The sequence below is a fragment of the Equus caballus genome, chromosome 17 (assembly GCF_041296265.1).
Source record: "Equus caballus isolate H_3958 breed thoroughbred chromosome 17, TB-T2T, whole genome shotgun sequence".
In the NCBI taxonomy this organism is placed as follows: Eukaryota; Metazoa; Chordata; class Mammalia; order Perissodactyla; family Equidae; genus Equus; species Equus caballus.
The window spans coordinates 5,398,883-5,417,045 of record NC_091700.1 but is presented as its reverse complement, the minus strand read 5'-3'; positions in this window follow the sequence as shown (position 1 = coordinate 5,417,045).

The following is an 18,163-nucleotide window of genomic DNA, read 5'->3' as shown; positions in this document are numbered from 1 at the left end:
GTCAGAAAGACCCCTTTGCTCTCAGCCATGCCCTTCATTGCTCTACACTTGGAATGCACAATGCACTGGCTCCCCCCCTCAAGGGGCGATAAGCCACAGACCAACTTCCTTCCATCTCTTTAGGAAGCTGAGCAAGAACTCGCTTTCAACAGTGCTCTTTCTGTGTCCTGGCAACATCTCATACAAAGGCAGCTGATATGCCATTTCTTTTCAGCGCTTAACTCGCAGATTTGGAACTTCTGCTCCTGCCACGTTTCCAGCTTGCCAACCCGGCTCAGACGAAATGTCTACATCTTCCCCTTCAGCAACGGGGACGAGGCCCAGATGACTGTGCTTCTGCATGCTTAGCAGGAGCAGACAATAGGCTTTTTACAAACCGCCATTGTGCACTGGGTCAAGAGTGGCAGAATGCACCTATGTTAGAAAGGGCCCTTTGCTCTCAGCCGTGCCCTCCATTGCTATAGAGGTGGAAGGCACAAAGCACGTGCCAATGACCCCGGAAGCACCTGCCGAGCACGCCGGAACCACCTGCTCGACTCGCCAGAACCACCTGCCCGTCATGCCAAAATCACCTGCCCGCTACACCAGCACCACTTCGGGGACAAGCCGGAATCACGTGAGGGGCATGCCGGCACAGCCTCTCAGACTGAACCTCGTGCCGGACACCACAGAACCACCTGCCTGACAGACCGGAACCACCTGCCGGACACGCCGGAACCACCGGCTCTACCCGCCGGAACGACCGCTGGACATGCAAACACACATGCCGGCTAAGCCGGAAACACTTGGCGAACACTCCGGAATCACCTGCCGGGCATGCCGGAACCACCTCTCAGATATGCCAGAACCACGTGCCAATGACCCCGGAAGCACCTGCCGAGCACGCCGGAACCACCTGCTCGACTCACCAGAACCACCTGCCGGACACGCAAAAATCACCTGCCGGCTACGCCACAACCAGTTGGGGAACACTTCGGAATCACCTGCCGGGCTTGCTGGAACCACCTGCCGGTCATGCCAAACTCACCTGCCAATTACGCCAGTACCACTTGGCGGACACTGTGGAAACACCTGTCGGGCCGGCCGGAACCACATCTCAGACGTGCCAGAACCATGTGCATGAGATGCTGGAACCACACCCCGAACAGACGGAAAACACCTGCCAGACCCGTCTGAACAACCTGCCGTGCACGCCGGAGCCACCTGCTCGACTCGCCGGAACCACCTACCTGACATGCCCAAATCACCAGCCGGGTATGCCAGAACCACTTGGCGGACACTCTGGAATCATCTGCTGGACATGCCGTAACCAGCTCTCAGACACACCAGAACCACGTGCCGGAGACGCCGGAAGCACCTGCCGAGCATGCCGGAGCCACCTGCTCGACTCGCCAGAAACACCTGCCGGACACGCCAAAATCACCTGTCGGTTACGCCACAACCATTTGGTGAACACTTTGGAATCATCTGCCAGGCTTGCTGGAACCACCTGCCGGTCATGCCAAAATCACCTGCCAACTACGCCAGTACCACTTGGCGGACACTGTGGAAACACCTGTCGGGCCGGCCGGAACCACATCTCAGACGTGCCAGAACCATGTGCATGAGATGCTGGAACCACACCCCGAACAGACGGAAAACACCTGCCAGACCCGTCTGAACAACCTGCCGAGCACGCCGGAGCCACCTGCTCGACTCGAAGGAACCACCTACCTGACATGCCCAAATCACCAGCCGGGTATGCCAGAACCACTTGGCGGACACTCCGGAATCATCTGCCGGACATGCCGGAACCAGCTCTCAGACACACCAGAACCACGTGCCGGAGACGCCGGAAGCACCGGCCGAGCATGCCGGAGCCACCTGCTCGACTCGCCAGAAACACCTGTCGCACACGCCAAAATCACCTGCCGGGTACGCCAGAACCACCTGGCGGACACTCCGCAATCACCTGTCGCGCATGCCGGAACCACCTCTCAGACGTGCCGGAAGCACGTGCCGGACACGCCGGAATCACCTACCGGACAGACCGGAACCACCTGCCGAGCACGCCGGAGCCACCTGTTCGACTCGCTGGAACCACCTGCCGGACAGGCCAATATCAACTGCTGGCTATGCCAGAACCACCTGGGGACGGTCCGGAATCACCTGCCAGCCCTGGCGGAACCACCTCTCAGACGTACCAGAACCACCTGCCGGAGAAGCTGGAAACACGTCCTGGACAGTCTGGAACCACCTGCCGGCCAAGCCTGAACCACCTGCCAAGCACAACGGAACAACCTGCCAGACACGCCAAAATCACCTGCGTGTTATGCCAGAACCACTTGGATGACTCTCTGGGATGACCTGCCGGGCATGCCGGAACCACCTTTCAGACGTGCCAGAACCATGTGGCGGACAGTCCGGAATCACCTGTTGGGCATGCACAACCACCTCTGAGACGTACCAGAACCACATGCCGTGCAGGCTGGAACCACCTACCGGACAGACCGGAATCACCTTTCGGGCATGCCGGAACCACCTGTCAGATGTGCCAGAAACACGTGCCGGAGACGCTGGAAGCACCTGCCAAGCACGTTGGAACCACCTGCTCAACTCGCGTGAACCACCTGCCGGACATGCCAAAATCACCTGCCGACTATGCCAGAACCACTTGGCGAACACTCCGGAATCACTTGCCGGGCATGCAGGAACCACCTCTCAGACATGCCAGAACCCCGTGCCAATGACCCCGGAAGCACCAGCCGAGCACGCCGGAACCACCTGCTCGACTCGCCAGAACCACCTGCCGATCACGCAAAAATCACCTGCCGGCTACGCCACAACCAGTTGGTGAACACTTTGGAATCACCTGCCAGGCTTGCTGGAACCACCTGCCAGTCATGCCAAAATCACCTGCCAACTACGCCAGAACCGCTTGGCGGACACTGCGGAAACACCTGTCGGGCCGGCTGGAACCACATCTCAGACGTGCCAGAAACGTGTTCATGAGATGCTGGAACCACACCCCGAACAGACGGATACCACCTGCCAGAACCGCCTGAACCACCTGCCGAGCACGCCGGAACCACCTGCTCGACTCACCGGTACCACCTCCCTGACACGCCAAAATCACCTGCTGGGTATGCCAGAACCACTTGGAGGACACTCCGGAATCATCTGCCGGACATGCCGGAACCAGCTCTCAGACACACCAGAACCAAGTGCCGGAGACGCCGGAAGCACCTGCCGAGCATGCCGGAGCCACCTGCTCGACTCGCCAGAAACACCTGCCGGACACGCCAAAATCACCTGCCGGGTATGCCAGAACCACCTGGCGGACACTACGGAATCACCTGCCGCGCATGCCGGAAGCACGTGCCAGACACGCCGGAAACACCTACCGGAAAGACCGGAACCACCTGCCAAGAACACCGGAGCCACCTGTTCGACTCGCTGGAACCACCTGCCGGACAGGCCAATATCAACTGCTGGCTATGCCAGAACCACCTGGGGGACAGTCCGGGATCACCTGCCAGCCATGGCAGAACCACCTCTCAGACGTACCTGAACCACCTGCCGGAGAAGCTGGAAACACGTCCTGGACAGACTGGAACCACGTGACGGCCATGCCTGAACCACCTGCCGAGCACGGCGGAACCACCTGCCAGACACACCAAAATCACCTGCGGGCTACGCCAGAACCACTTGGACGACTCTCCGAAATGACCTGCCGGGCATGTTGGAACCACCTCTCAGACGTACCAGAAGCACGTGGCGGACAGTCCGGAATCACCTGTTGGGCATACGCAACCACCTCTGACACGTACCAGAACCACGTGCCGTGCACGCCGGAACCACCTACCGGACAGACCGGAATCAACTTTTGGGCATGCCGGAACCACCAGTCAGATGTGCCAGAAACACGTGCCGGAGACGCCGGAAGCACCTGCCGAGCACGTCGCAACCACCTGCTCAACTCGCCTGAACCACCTGCCGGACACGCCAAAATCACCTGCCCGCTACACCAGCACCACTTCGGGGACAAGCCGGAATCACGTGAGGGGCATGCCGGCACAGCCTCTCAGACTGAACCTCGTGCCGGACACCACAGAACCACCTGCCGGACAGACCGGAACCACCTGCCGGACACGCCGGAACCACCGGCTCGACCCGCCGGAACGACCGCTGGACATGCAAACTCACCTGCCGGCTACGCCGGAAACACTTGGCGAACACTCCGGAATCACCTGCCGGGCATGCCGGAACCACCTCTCAGATATGCCAGAACCACGTGCCAATGACCCCGGAAGCACCTGCCTAGCACGCCGGAACCACCTGCTCGACTCGCCAGAACCACCTGCCGGACACGCAAAAATCACCTGCCGGCTAGGCCACAACCAGTTGGGGAACACTTCGGAATCACCTGCCGGGCTTGCTGGAACCACCTGCCGGTCATGCCAAAATCACCTGCCAATTACGCCAGTACCACTTGGCGGACACTGTGGAAACACCTGTCGGGCCGGCCGGAACCACATCTCAGATGTGCCAGAACCATGTGCATGAGATGCTGGAACCACACCCCGAACAGACGGAAAACACCTGCCAGACCCGTCTGAACAACCTGCCGAGCACGCCGGAGCCACCTGATCGACTCGCCGGAACCACATACCTGACATGCCCAAATCACCAGCCAGGTTTGCCAGAACCACTTGGCGGACACTCCGGAATCATCTGCCGGACATGCCGGAACCAGCTCTCAGACACACCAGATTCACGTGCCGGAGACGCCGGAAGCACATGCCGAGCATGCCGGAGGCACCTGCTCGACTCGCCAGAAACACCTGCCGGACACGCCAAAATCACCTGCCGGGTATGCCAGAACCACCTGGCGGACACTACGGAATCACCTGCCGCGCATGCCAGAACCACCTCTCAGACGTGCCGGAAGCACGTGCCAGACACGCCGGAAACACCTACCGGACAGACCGGAACCACCTGCCAAGAACGCCGGAGCCACCTGTTCGACTCGCTGGAACCACCTGCCGGACAGGCCAATATCAACTGCTGGCTATGCCAGAACCACCTGGGGGACGGTCCGGGATCACCTGCCAGCCATGGCGGAACCACCTCTCAGACGTACCTGAACCACCTGCCGGAGAAGCTGGAAACACGTCCTGGACAGACTGGAACCACGTGACGGCCATGCCTGAACCACCTGCCGAGCACGGCGGAACCACCTGCCAGACACACCAAAATCACCTGCGGGCTACGCCAGAACCACTTGGACGACTCTCCGAAATGACCTGCCGGGCATGTTGGAACCACCTCTCAGACGTGCCAGAAGCACGTGGCGGACAGTCCGGAATCACCTGTTGGGCATACGCAACCACCTCTGACACGTACCAGAACCACGTGCCGTGCACGCCGGAACCACCTACCGGACAGACCGGAATCAACTTTTGGGCATGCCGGAACCACCAGTCAGATGTGCCAGAAACACGTGCCGGAGACGCCGGAAGCACCTGCCGAGCACGTCGCAACCACCTGCTCAACTCGCCTGAACCACCTGCCGGACACGCCAAAATCACCTGCCCGCTACACCAGCACCACTTCGGGGACAAGCCGGAATCACGTGAGGGGCATGCCGGCACAGCCTCTCAGACTGAACCTCGTGCCGGACACCACAGAACCACCTGCCGGACAGACCGGAACCACCTGCCGGACACGCCGGAACCACCGGCTCGACCCGCCGGAACGACCGCTGGACATGCAAACTCACCTGCCGGCTACGCCGGAAACACTTGGCGAACACTCCGGAATCACCTGCCGGGCATGCCGGAACCACCTCTCAGATATGCCAGAACCACGTGCCAATGACCCCGGAAGCACCTGCCGAGCACGCCGGAACCACCTGCTTGACTCGCCAGAACCACCTGCCGGACATGCAAAAATCACCTGCCGGCTAGGCCACAACGAGTTGGGGAACATTTCGGAATCACCTGCCGGGCTTGCTGGAACCACCTGTCGGTCATGCCAAAATCACCTGCCAACTACGCCAGTACCACTTGGCGGACACTGTGGAAACACCTGTCGGGCCGGCCGGAACCACATCTCAGACGTGCCAGAACCATGCGCATGAGATGCTGGAACCACACCCTGAACAGACGGAAAACACCTGCCAGACCCGTCTGAACAACCTGCCGAGCACGCCGCAGCCACCTGCTCGACTCGCCGGAACCACCTACCTGACATGCCCAAATCACCAGCCGGGTATGCCAGAACCACTTGGCGGGCACTCCGGAATCATCTGCCGGACATGCCGGAACCAGCTCCATGACACACCAGAACCAAGTGCCGGAGACGCCGGAAGCACCTGCCGAGCATGCCGGAGCCACCTGCTCGACTCGCCAGAAACACCTGCCGGACACGCCAAAATCACCTGCCGGGTATGCCAGAACCACCTGGCGGACACTACGGAATCACCTGCCGCGCATGCCGGAAGCACGTGCCAGACACGCCGGAAACACCTACCGGACAGACCGGAACCACCTGCCAAGAACGCCGGAGCCACCTGTTCGACTCGCTGGAACCACCTGCCGGACAGGCCAATATCAACTGCTGGCTATGCCAGAACCACCTGGGGGACAGTCCGGGATCACCTGCCAGCCATGGCAGAACCACCTCTCAGACGTACCTGACCACCTGCCGGAGAAGCTGGAAACACGTCCTGGACAGACTGGAACCACGTGACGGCCATGCCTGAACCACCTGCCGAGCACGGCGGAACCACCTGCCGGACACGCCGAAATCACCTGCGGGCTACGCCAGAACCACTTGGACGACTCTCCGAAATGACCTGCCGGGCATGTTGGAACCACCTCTCAGACGTGCCAGAAGCACGTGGCGGACAGTCCGGAATCACCTGTTGGGCATACGCAACCACCTCTGACACGTACCAGAACCACGTGCCGTGCACGCCGGAACCACCTACCGGACAGACCGGAATCAACTTTTGGGCATGCCGGAACCACCAGTCATATGTGCCAGAAACACGTGCCAGAGACGCCGGAAGCACCTGCCGAGCACGTCGCAACCACCTGCTCAACTCGCCTGAACCACCTGCCGGACACGCAAAAATCACCTGCCGGCTAGGCCACAACCAGTTGGGGAACACTTCGGAATCACCTGCCGGGCTTGCTGGAACCACCTGCCGGTCATGCCAAAATCACCTGCCAACTACGCCAGTACCACTTGGCGGACACTGTGGAAACACCTGTCGGGCCGGCCGGAACCACATCTCAGACGTGCCAGAACCATGTGCATGAGATGCTGGAACCACACCCCGAACAGACGGAAAACACCTGCCAGACCCGTCTGAACAACCTGCCGAGCACGCCGGAGCCACCTGCTCGACTCGAAGGAACCACCTACCTGACATGCCCAAATCACCAGCCGGGTATGCCAGAACCACTTGGCGGACACTCCGGAATCATCTGCCGGACATGCCGGAACCAGCTCTCAGACACACCAGAACCACGTGCCGGAGACGCCGGAAGCACCGGCCGAGCATGCCGGAGCCACCTGCTCGACTCGCCAGAAACACCTGTCGCACACGCCAAAATCACCTGCCGGGTACGCCAGAACCACCTGGCGGACACTCCGCAATCACCTGTCGCGCATGCCGGAACCACCTCTCAGACGTGCCGGAAGCACGTGCCGGACACGCCGGAATCACCTACCGGACAGACCGGAACCACCTGCCGAGCACGCCGGAGCCACCTGTTCGACTCGCTGGAACCACCTGCCGGACAGGCCAATATCAACTGCTGGCTATGCCAGAACCACCTGGGGACGGTCCGGAATCACCTGCCAGCCCTGGCGGAACCACCTCTCAGACGTACCAGAACCACCTGCCGGAGAAGCTGGAAACACGTCCTGGACAGTCTGGAACCACCTGCCGGCCAAGCCTGAACCACCTGCCAAGCACAACGGAACAACCTGCCAGACACGCCAAAATCACCTGCGTGTTATGCCAGAACCACTTGGATGACTCTCTGGGATGACCTGCCGGGCATGCCGGAACCACCTTTCAGACGTGCCAGAACCATGTGGCGGACAGTCCGGAATCACCTGTTGGGCATGCACAACCACCTCTGAGACGTACCAGAACCACATGCCGTGCAGGCTGGAACCACCTACCGGACAGACCGGAATCACCTTTCGGGCATGCCGGAACCACCTGTCAGATGTGCCAGAAACACGTGCCGGAGACGCTGGAAGCACCTGCCAAGCACGTTGGAACCACCTGCTCAACTCGCGTGAACCACCTGCCGGACATGCCAAAATCACCTGCCGACTATGCCAGAACCACTTGGCGAACACTCCGGAATCACTTGCCGGGCATGCAGGAACCACCTCTCAGACATGCCAGAACCCCGTGCCAATGACCCCGGAAGCACCAGCCGAGCACGCCGGAACCACCTGCTCGACTCGCCAGAACCACCTGCCGATCACGCAAAAATCACCTGCCGGCTACGCCACAACCAGTTGGTGAACACTTTGGAATCACCTGCCAGGCTTGCTGGAACCACCTGCCAGTCATGCCAAAATCACCTGCCAACTACGCCAGAACCGCTTGGCGGACACTGCGGAAACACCTGTCGGGCCGGCTGGAACCACATCTCAGACGTGCCAGAAACGTGTTCATGAGATGCTGGAACCACACCCCGAACAGACGGATACCACCTGCCAGAACCGCCTGAACCACCTGCCGAGCACGCCGGAACCACCTGCTCGACTCACCGGTACCACCTCCCTGACACGCCAAAATCACCTGCTGGGTATGCCAGAACCACTTGGAGGACACTCCGGAATCATCTGCCGGACATGCCGGAACCAGCTCTCAGACACACCAGAACCAAGTGCCGGAGACGCCGGAAGCACCTGCCGAGCATGCCGGAGCCACCTGCTCGACTCGCCAGAAACACCTGCCGGACACGCCAAAATCACCTGCCGGGTATGCCAGAACCACCTGGCGGACACTACGGAATCACCTGCCGCGCATGCCGGAAGCACGTGCCAGACACGCCGGAAACACCTACCGGAAAGACCGGAACCACCTGCCAAGAACACCGGAGCCACCTGTTCGACTCGCTGGAACCACCTGCCGGACAGGCCAATATCAACTGCTGGCTATGCCAGAACCACCTGGGGGACAGTCCGGGATCACCTGCCAGCCATGGCAGAACCACCTCTCAGACGTACCTGAACCACCTGCCGGAGAAGCGGGAAACACGTCCTGGACAGACTGGAACCACGTGACGGCCATGCCTGAACCACCTGCCGAGCACGGCGGAACCACCTGCCAGACACACCAAAATCACCTGCGGGCTACGCCAGAACCACTTGGACGACTCTCCGAAATGACCTGCCGGGCATGTTGGAACCACCTCTCAGACGTGCCAGAAGCACGTGGCGGACAGTCCGGAATCACCTGTTGGGCATACGCAACCACCTCTGACACGTACCAGAACCACGTGCCGTGCACGCCGGAACCACCTACCGGACAGACCGGAATCAACTTTTGGGCATGCCGGAACCACCAGTCAGATGTGCCAGAAACACGTGCCGGAGACGCCGGAAGCACCTGCCGAGCACGTCGCAACCACCTGCTCAACTCGCCTGAACCACCTGCCGGACACGCCAAAATCACCTGCCCGCTACACCAGCACCACTTCGGGGACAAGCCGGAATCACGTGAGGGGCATGCCGGCACAGCCTCTCAGACTGAACCTCGTGCCGGACACCACAGAACCACCTGCCGGACAGACCGGAACCACCTGCCGGACACGCCGGAACCACCGGCTCGACCCGCCGGAACGACCGCTGGACATGCAAACTCACCTGCCGGCTACGCCGGAAACACTTGGCGAACACTCCGGAATCACCTGCCGGGCATGCCGGAACCACCTCTCAGATATGCCAGAACCACGTGCCAATGACCCCGGAAGCACCTGCCGAGCACGCCGGAACCACCTGCTCGACTCGCCAGAACCACCTGCCGGACACGCAAAAATCACCTGCCGGCTAGGCCACAACCAGTTGGGGAACACTTCGGAATCACCTGCCGGGCTTGCTGGAACCACCTGCCGGTCATGCCAAAATCACCTGCCAATTACGCCAGTACCACTTGGCGGACACTGTGGAAACACCTGTCGGGCCGGCCGGAACCACATCTCAGATGTGCCAGAACCATGTGCATGAGATGCTGGAACCACACACCGAACAGACGGAAAACACCTGCCAGACCCGTCTGAACAACCTGCCGAGCACGCCGGAGCCACCTGATCGACTCGCCGGAACCACATACCTGACATGCCCAAATCACCAGCCAGGTTTGCCAGAACCACTTGGCGGACACTCCGGAATCATCTGCTGGACATGCCGGAACCAGCTCTCAGACACACCAGATTCACGTGCCGGAGACGCCGGAAGCACATGCCGAGCATGCCGGAGGCACCTGCTCGACTCGCCAGAAACACCTGCCGGACACGCCAAAATCACCTGCCGGGTATGCCAGAACCACCTGGCGGACACTACGGAATCACCTGCCGCGCATGCCAGAACCACCTCTCAGACGTGCCGGAAGCACGTGCCAGACACGCCGGAAACACCTACCGGACAGACCGGAACCACCTGCCAAGAACGCCGGAGCCACCTGTTCGACTCGCTGGAACCACCTGCCGGACAGGCCAATATCAACTGCTGGCTATGCCAGAACCACCTGGGGGACGGTCCGGGATCACCTGCCAGCCATGGCGGAACCACCTCTCAGACGTACCTGAACCACCTGCCGGAGAAGCTGGAAACACGTCCTGGACAGACTGGAACCACGTGACGGCCATGCCTGAACCACCTGCCGAGCACGGCGGAACCACCTGCCAGACACACCAAAATCACCTGCGGGCTACGCCAGAACCACTTGGACGACTCTCCGAAATGACCTGCCGGGCATGTTGGAACCACCTCTCAGACGTGCCAGAAGCACGTGGCGGACAGTCCGGAATCACCTGTTGGGCATACGCAACCACCTCTGACACGTACCAGAACCACGTGCCGTGCACGCCGGAACCACCTACCGGACAGACCGGAATCAACTTTTGGGCATGCCGGAACCACCAGTCAGATGTGCCAGAAACACGTGCCGGAGACGCCGGAAGCACCTGCCGAGCACGTCGCAACCACCTGCTCAACTCGCCTGAACCACCTGCCGGACACGCCAAAATCACCTGCCCGCTACACCAGCACCACTTCGGGGACAAGCCGGAATCACGTGAGGGGCATGCCGGCACAGCCTCTCAGACTGAACCTCGTGCCGGACACCACAGAACCACCTGCCGGACAGACCGGAACCACCTGCCGGACACGCCGGAACCACCGGCTCGACCCGCCGGAACGACCGCTGGACATGCAAACTCACCTGCCGGCTACGCCGGAAACACTTGGCGAACACTCCGGAATCACCTGCCGGGCATGCCGGAACCACCTCTCAGATATGCCAGAACCACGTGCCAATGACCCCGGAAGCACCTGCCGAGCACGCCGGAACCACCTGCTTGACTCGCCAGAACCACCTGCCGGACATGCAAAAATCACCTGCCGGCTAGGCCACAACGAGTTGGGGAACATTTCGGAATCACCTGCCGGGCTTGCTGGAACCACCTGTCGGTCATGCCAAAATCACCTGCCAACTACGCCAGTACCACTTGGCGGACACTGTGGAAACACCTGTCGGGCCGGCCGGAACCACATCTCAGACGTGCCAGAACCATGCGCATGAGATGCTGGAACCACACCCTGAACAGACGGAAAACACCTGCCAGACCCGTCTGAACAACCTGCCGAGCACGCCGCAGCCACCTGCTCGACTCGCCGGAACCACCTACCTGACATGCCCAAATCACCAGCCGGGTATGCCAGAACCACTTGGCGGGCACTCCGGAATCATCTGCCGGACATGCCGGAACCAGCTCCATGACACACCAGAACCAAGTGCCGGAGACGCCGGAAGCACCTGCCGAGCATGCCGGAGCCACCTGCTCGACTCGCCAGAAACACCTGCCGGACACGCCAAAATCACCTGCCGGGTATGCCAGAACCACCTGGCGGACACTACGGAATCACCTGCCGCGCATGCCGGAAGCACGTGCCAGACACGCCGGAAACACCTACCGGACAGACCGGAACCACCTGCCAAGAACGCCGGAGCCACCTGTTCGACTCGCTGGAACCACCTGCCGGACAGGCCAATATCAACTGCTGGCTATGCCAGAACCACCTGGGGGACAGTCCGGGATCACCTGCCAGCCATGGCAGAACCACCTCTCAGACGTACCTGACCACCTGCCGGAGAAGCTGGAAACACGTCCTGGACAGACTGGAACCACGTGACGGCCATGCCTGAACCACCTGCCGAGCACGGCGGAACCACCTGCCGGACACGCCGAAATCACCTGCGGGCTACGCCAGAACCACTTGGACGACTCTCCGAAATGACCTGCCGGGCATGTTGGAACCACCTCTCAGACGTGCCAGAAGCACGTGGCGGACAGTCCGGAATCACCTGTTGGGCATACGCAACCACCTCTGACACGTACCAGAACCACGTGCCGTGCACGCCGGAACCACCTACCGGACAGACCGGAATCAACTTTTGGGCATGCCGGAACCACCAGTCATATGTGCCAGAAACACGTGCCAGAGACGCCGGAAGCACCTGCCGAGCACGTCGCAACCACCTGCTCAACTCGCCTGAACCACCTGCCGGACACGCCAAAATCACCTGCCCGCTACACCAGCACCACTTCGGGGACAAGCCGGAATCACGTGAGGGGCATGCCGGCACAGCCTCTCAGACTGAACCTCGTGCCGGACACCACAGAACCAGCTGCCGGACAGACCGGAACCACCTGCCGGTCACGCCGGAACCACCGGCTCGACCCGCCGGAACGACCGCTGGACATGCAAACTCACCTGCCGGCTACGCCGGAAACACTTGGCGAACACTCCGGAATCACCTGCCGGGCATGCCGGAACCACCTCTCAGATATGCCAGAACCACGTGCCAATGACCCCGGAAGCACCTGCCAAGCACGCCGGAACCACCTGCTCGACTCGCCAGAACCACCTGCCGGACACGCAAAAATCACCTGCCGGCTACGCCACAACCAGTTGGGGAACACTTCGGAATCACCTGCCGGGCTTGCTGGAACCACCTGCCGGTCATGCCAAAATCACCTGCCAACTACGCCAGTACCACTTGGCGGACACTGTGGAAACACCTGTCGGGCCGGCCGGAACCACATCTCAGACGTGCCAGAACCATGTGCATGAGATGCTGGAACCACACCCTGAACAGACGGAAAACACCTGCCAGACCCGTCTGAACAACCTGCCGAGCACGCCGGAGCCACCTGCTCGACTTGCCGGAACCACCTACCTGACATGCCCAAATCACCAGCCGGGTATGCCAGAACCACTTGGCGGACACTCAGGAATCATCTGCCGGACATGCCGGAACCAGCTCTCAGACACACCAGAACCACGTGCCGGAGACGCCGGAAGCACCTGCCGAGCATGCCGGAGCCACCTGCTCGACTCGCCAGAAACACCTGCCGGACACGCCAAAATCACCTGCCGGGTACGCCAGAACCACCTGGCGGACACTCCGAAATCACCTGTCGCGCATGCCGGAACCACCTCTCAGACGTGCCGGAAGCACGTGCCGGACACGCCGGAATCACCTACCGGACAGACCGGAACCACCTGCCGAGCACGCCGGAGCCACCTGTTCGACTCGCTGGAACCACCTGCCGGACAGGCCAATATCAACTGCTGGCTATGCCAGAACCACCTAGGGGACGGTCCGGAATCACCTGCCAGCCATGGCGGAACCACCTCTCAGACGTACCAGAACCACCTGCCGGAGAAGCTGGAAACACGTCCTGGACAGTCTGGAACCACCTGCCGGCCAAGCCTGAACCACCTGCCAAGCACAACGGAACAACCTGCCAGACACGCCAAAATCACCTGCGTGTTATGCCAGAACCACTTGGAGGACTCTCTGGGATGACCTGCCGGGCATGCTGGAACCACCTCTCAGACGTGCCAGAACCATGTGGCGGACAGTCCGGAATCACCTGTTGGGCATGCGCAACCACCACTGAGACGTACCAGAACCACATGCCGTGCTGGCTGGAACCACCTACCGGACAGACCGGAATCACCTTTCGGGCATGCCGGAACCACCTGTCAGATGTGCCAGAAACACGTGCCGGAGACGCCGGAAGCACCTGCCAAGCACGTTGGAACCACCTGCTCAACTCGCCTGAACCACCTGCCGGACATGCCAAAATCACCTGCCGACTATGCCAGAACCACTTGGCGAACACTCCGGAATCACTTGCCGGGCATGCAGGAACCACCTCTCAGACATGCCAGAACCCCGTGCCAATGACCCCAGAAGCACCAGCCGAGCACGCCGGAACCACCTGCTCGACTCGCCAGAACCACCTGCCGATCACGCAAAAATCACCTGCCGGCTACGCCACAACCAGTTGGTGAACACTTTGGAATCACCTGCCAGGTTTGCTGGAACCACCTGCCGGTCATGCCAAAATCACCTGCCAACTACGCCAGAACCGCTTGGCGGACACTGCGGAAACACCTGTCGGGCCGGCTGGAACCACATCTCAGACGTGCCAGAAACGTGTTCATGAGATGCTGGAACCACACCCCGAACAGACGGATACCACCTGCCAGAACCGCCTGAACCACCTGCCGAGCACGCCGGAACCACCTGCTCGACTCACCGGTACCACCTCCCTGACACGCCAAAATCACCTGCTGGGTATGCCAGAACCACTTGGAGGACACTCCGGAATCATCTGCCGGACATGCCGGAACCAGCTCCCAGACACACCAGAACCAAGTGCCGGAGACGCCGGAAGCACCTGCCGAGCATGCCGGAGCCACCTGCTCGACTCGCCAGAAACACCTGCCGGACACGCCAAAATCACCTGCCGGGTATGCCAGAACAACCTGGCGGACACTACGGAATCACCTGCCGCGCATGCCGGAAGCACGTGCCAGACACGCCGGAAACACCTACTGGACAGACCGGAACCACCTGCCAAGAACACCGGAGCCACCTGTTCGACTCGCTGGAACCACCTGCCGGACAGGCCAATATCAACTCCTGGCTATGCCAGAACCACCTGGGGGACAGTCCGGGATCACCTGCCAGCCATGGCAGAACCACCTCTCAGACGTACCTGAACCACCTGCCGGAGAAGCTGGAAACACGTCCTGGACAGACTGGAACCACGTGACGGCCATGCCTGAACCACCTACCGAGCACGGCGGAACCACCTGCCAGACACACCAAAATCACCTGCGGGCTACGCCAGAACCACTTGGACGACTCTCCGAAATGACCTGCCGGGCATGTTGGAACCACCTCTCAGACGTGCCAGAAGCACGTGGCGGACAGTCCGGAATCACCTCTTGGGCATACGCAACCACCTCTGACACGTACCAGAACCACGTGCCGTGCACGCCGGAACCACCTACCGGACAGACCGGAATCAACTTTTGGGCATGCTGGAACCACCAGTCAGATGTGCCAGAAACACGTGCCGGAGACGCCGGAAGCACCTGCCGAGCACGTCGCAACCACCTGCTCAACTCGCCTGAACCACCTGCCGGACACGCCAAAATCACCTGCCCGCTACACCAGCACCACTTCGGGGACAAGCCGGAATCACGTGAGGGGCATGCCGGCACAGCCTCTCAGACTGAACCTCGTGCCGGACACCACAGAACCACCTGCCGGACAGACCGGAACCACCTGCCGGACACGCCGGAACCACCGGCTCGACCCGCCGGAACGACCGCTGGACATGCAAACTCACCTGCCGGCTACGCCGGAAACACTTGGCGAACACTCCGGAATCACCTGCCGGGCATGCCGGAACCACCTCTCAGATATGCCAGAACCACGTGCCAATGACCCCGGAAGCACATGCCGAGCACGCCGGAACCACCTGCTCGACTCGCCAGAACCACCTGCCGGACACGCAAAAATCACCTGCCGGCTAGGCCACAACCAGTTGGGGAACACTTCGGAATCACCTGCCGGGCTTGCTGGAACCACCTGCCGGTCATGCCAAAATCACCTGCCAATTACGCCAGTACCACTTGGCGGACACTGTGGAAACACCTGTCGGGCCGGCCGGAACCACATCTCAGATGTGCCAGAACCATGTGCATGAGATGCTGGAACCACACCCCGAACAGACGGAAAACACCTGCCAGACCCGTCTGAACAACCTGCCGAGCACGCCGGAGCCACCTGATCGACTCGCCGGAACCACATACCTGACATGCCCAAATCACCAGCCAGGTTTGCCAGAACCACTTGGCGGACACTCCGGAATCATCTGCCGGACATGCCGGAACCAGCTCTCAGACACACCAGATTCACGTGCCGGAGACGCCGGAAGCACATGCCGAGCATGCCGGAGGCACCTGCTCGACTCGCCAGAAACACCTGCCGGACACGCCAAAATCACCTGCCGGGTATGCCAGAACCACCTGGCGGACACTACGGAATCACCTGCCGCGCATGCCAGAACCACCTCTCAGACGTGCCGGAAGCACGTGCCAGACACGCCGGAAACACCTACCGGACAGACCGGAACCACCTGCCAAGAACGCCGGAGCCACCTGTTCGACTCGCTGGAACCACCTGCCGGACAGGCCAATATCAACTGCTGGCTATGCCAGAACCACCTGGGGGACGGTCCGGGATCACCTGCCAGCCATGGCGGAACCACCTCTCAGACGTACCTGAACCACCTGCCGGAGAAGCTGGAAACACGTCCTGGACAGACTGGAACCACGTGACGGCCATGCCTGAACCACCTGCCGAGCACGGCGGAACCACCTGCCAGACACACCAAAATCACCTGCGGGCTACGCCAGAACCACTTGGACGACTCTCCGAAATGACCTGCCGGGCATGTTGGAACCACCTCTCAGACGTGCCAGAAGCACGTGGCGGACAGTCCGGAATCACCTGTTGGGCATACGCAACCACCTCTGACACGTACCAGAACCACGTGCCGTGCACGCCGGAACCACCTACCGGACAGACCGGAATCAACTTTTGGGCATGCCGGAACCACCAGTCAGATGTGCCAGAAACACGTGCCGGAGACGCCGGAAGCACCTGCCGAGCACGTCGCAACCACCTGCTCAACTCGCCTGAACCACCTGCCGGACACGCCAAAATCACCTGCCCGCTACACCAGCACCACTTCGGGGACAAGCCGGAATCACGTGAGGGGCATGCCGGCACAGCCTCTCAGACTGAACCTCGTGCCGGACACCACAGAACCACCTGCCGGACAGACCGGAACCACCTGCCGGACACGCCGGAACCACCGGCTCGACCCGCCGGAACGACCGCTGGACATGCAAACTCACCTGCCGGCTACGCCGGAAACACTTGGCGAACACTCCGGAATCACCTGCCGGGCATGCCGGAACCACCTCTCAGATATGCCAGAACCACGTGCCAATGACCCCGGAAGCACCTGCCGAGCACGCCGGAACCACCTGCTTGACTCGCCAGAACCACCTGCCGGACATGCAAAAATCACCTGCCGGCTAGGCCACAACGAGTTGGGGAACATTTCGGAATCACCTGCCGGGCTTGCTGGAACCACCTGTCGGTCATGCCAAAATCACCTGCCAACTACGCCAGTACCACTTGGCGGACACTGTGGAAACACCTGTCGGGCCGGCCGGAACCACATCTCAGACGTGCCAGAACCATGCGCATGAGATGCTGGAACCACACCCTGAACAGACGGAAAACACCTGCCAGACCCGTCTGAACAACCTGCCGAGCACGCCGCAGCCACCTGCTCGACTCGCCGGAACCACCTACCTGACATGCCCAAATCACCAGCCGGGTATGCCAGAACCACTTGGCGGGCACTCCGGAATCATCTGCCGGACATGCCGGAACCAGCTCCATGACACACCAGAACCAAGTGCCGGAGACGCCGGAAGCACCTGCCGAGCATGCCGGAGCCACCTGCTCGACTCGCCAGAA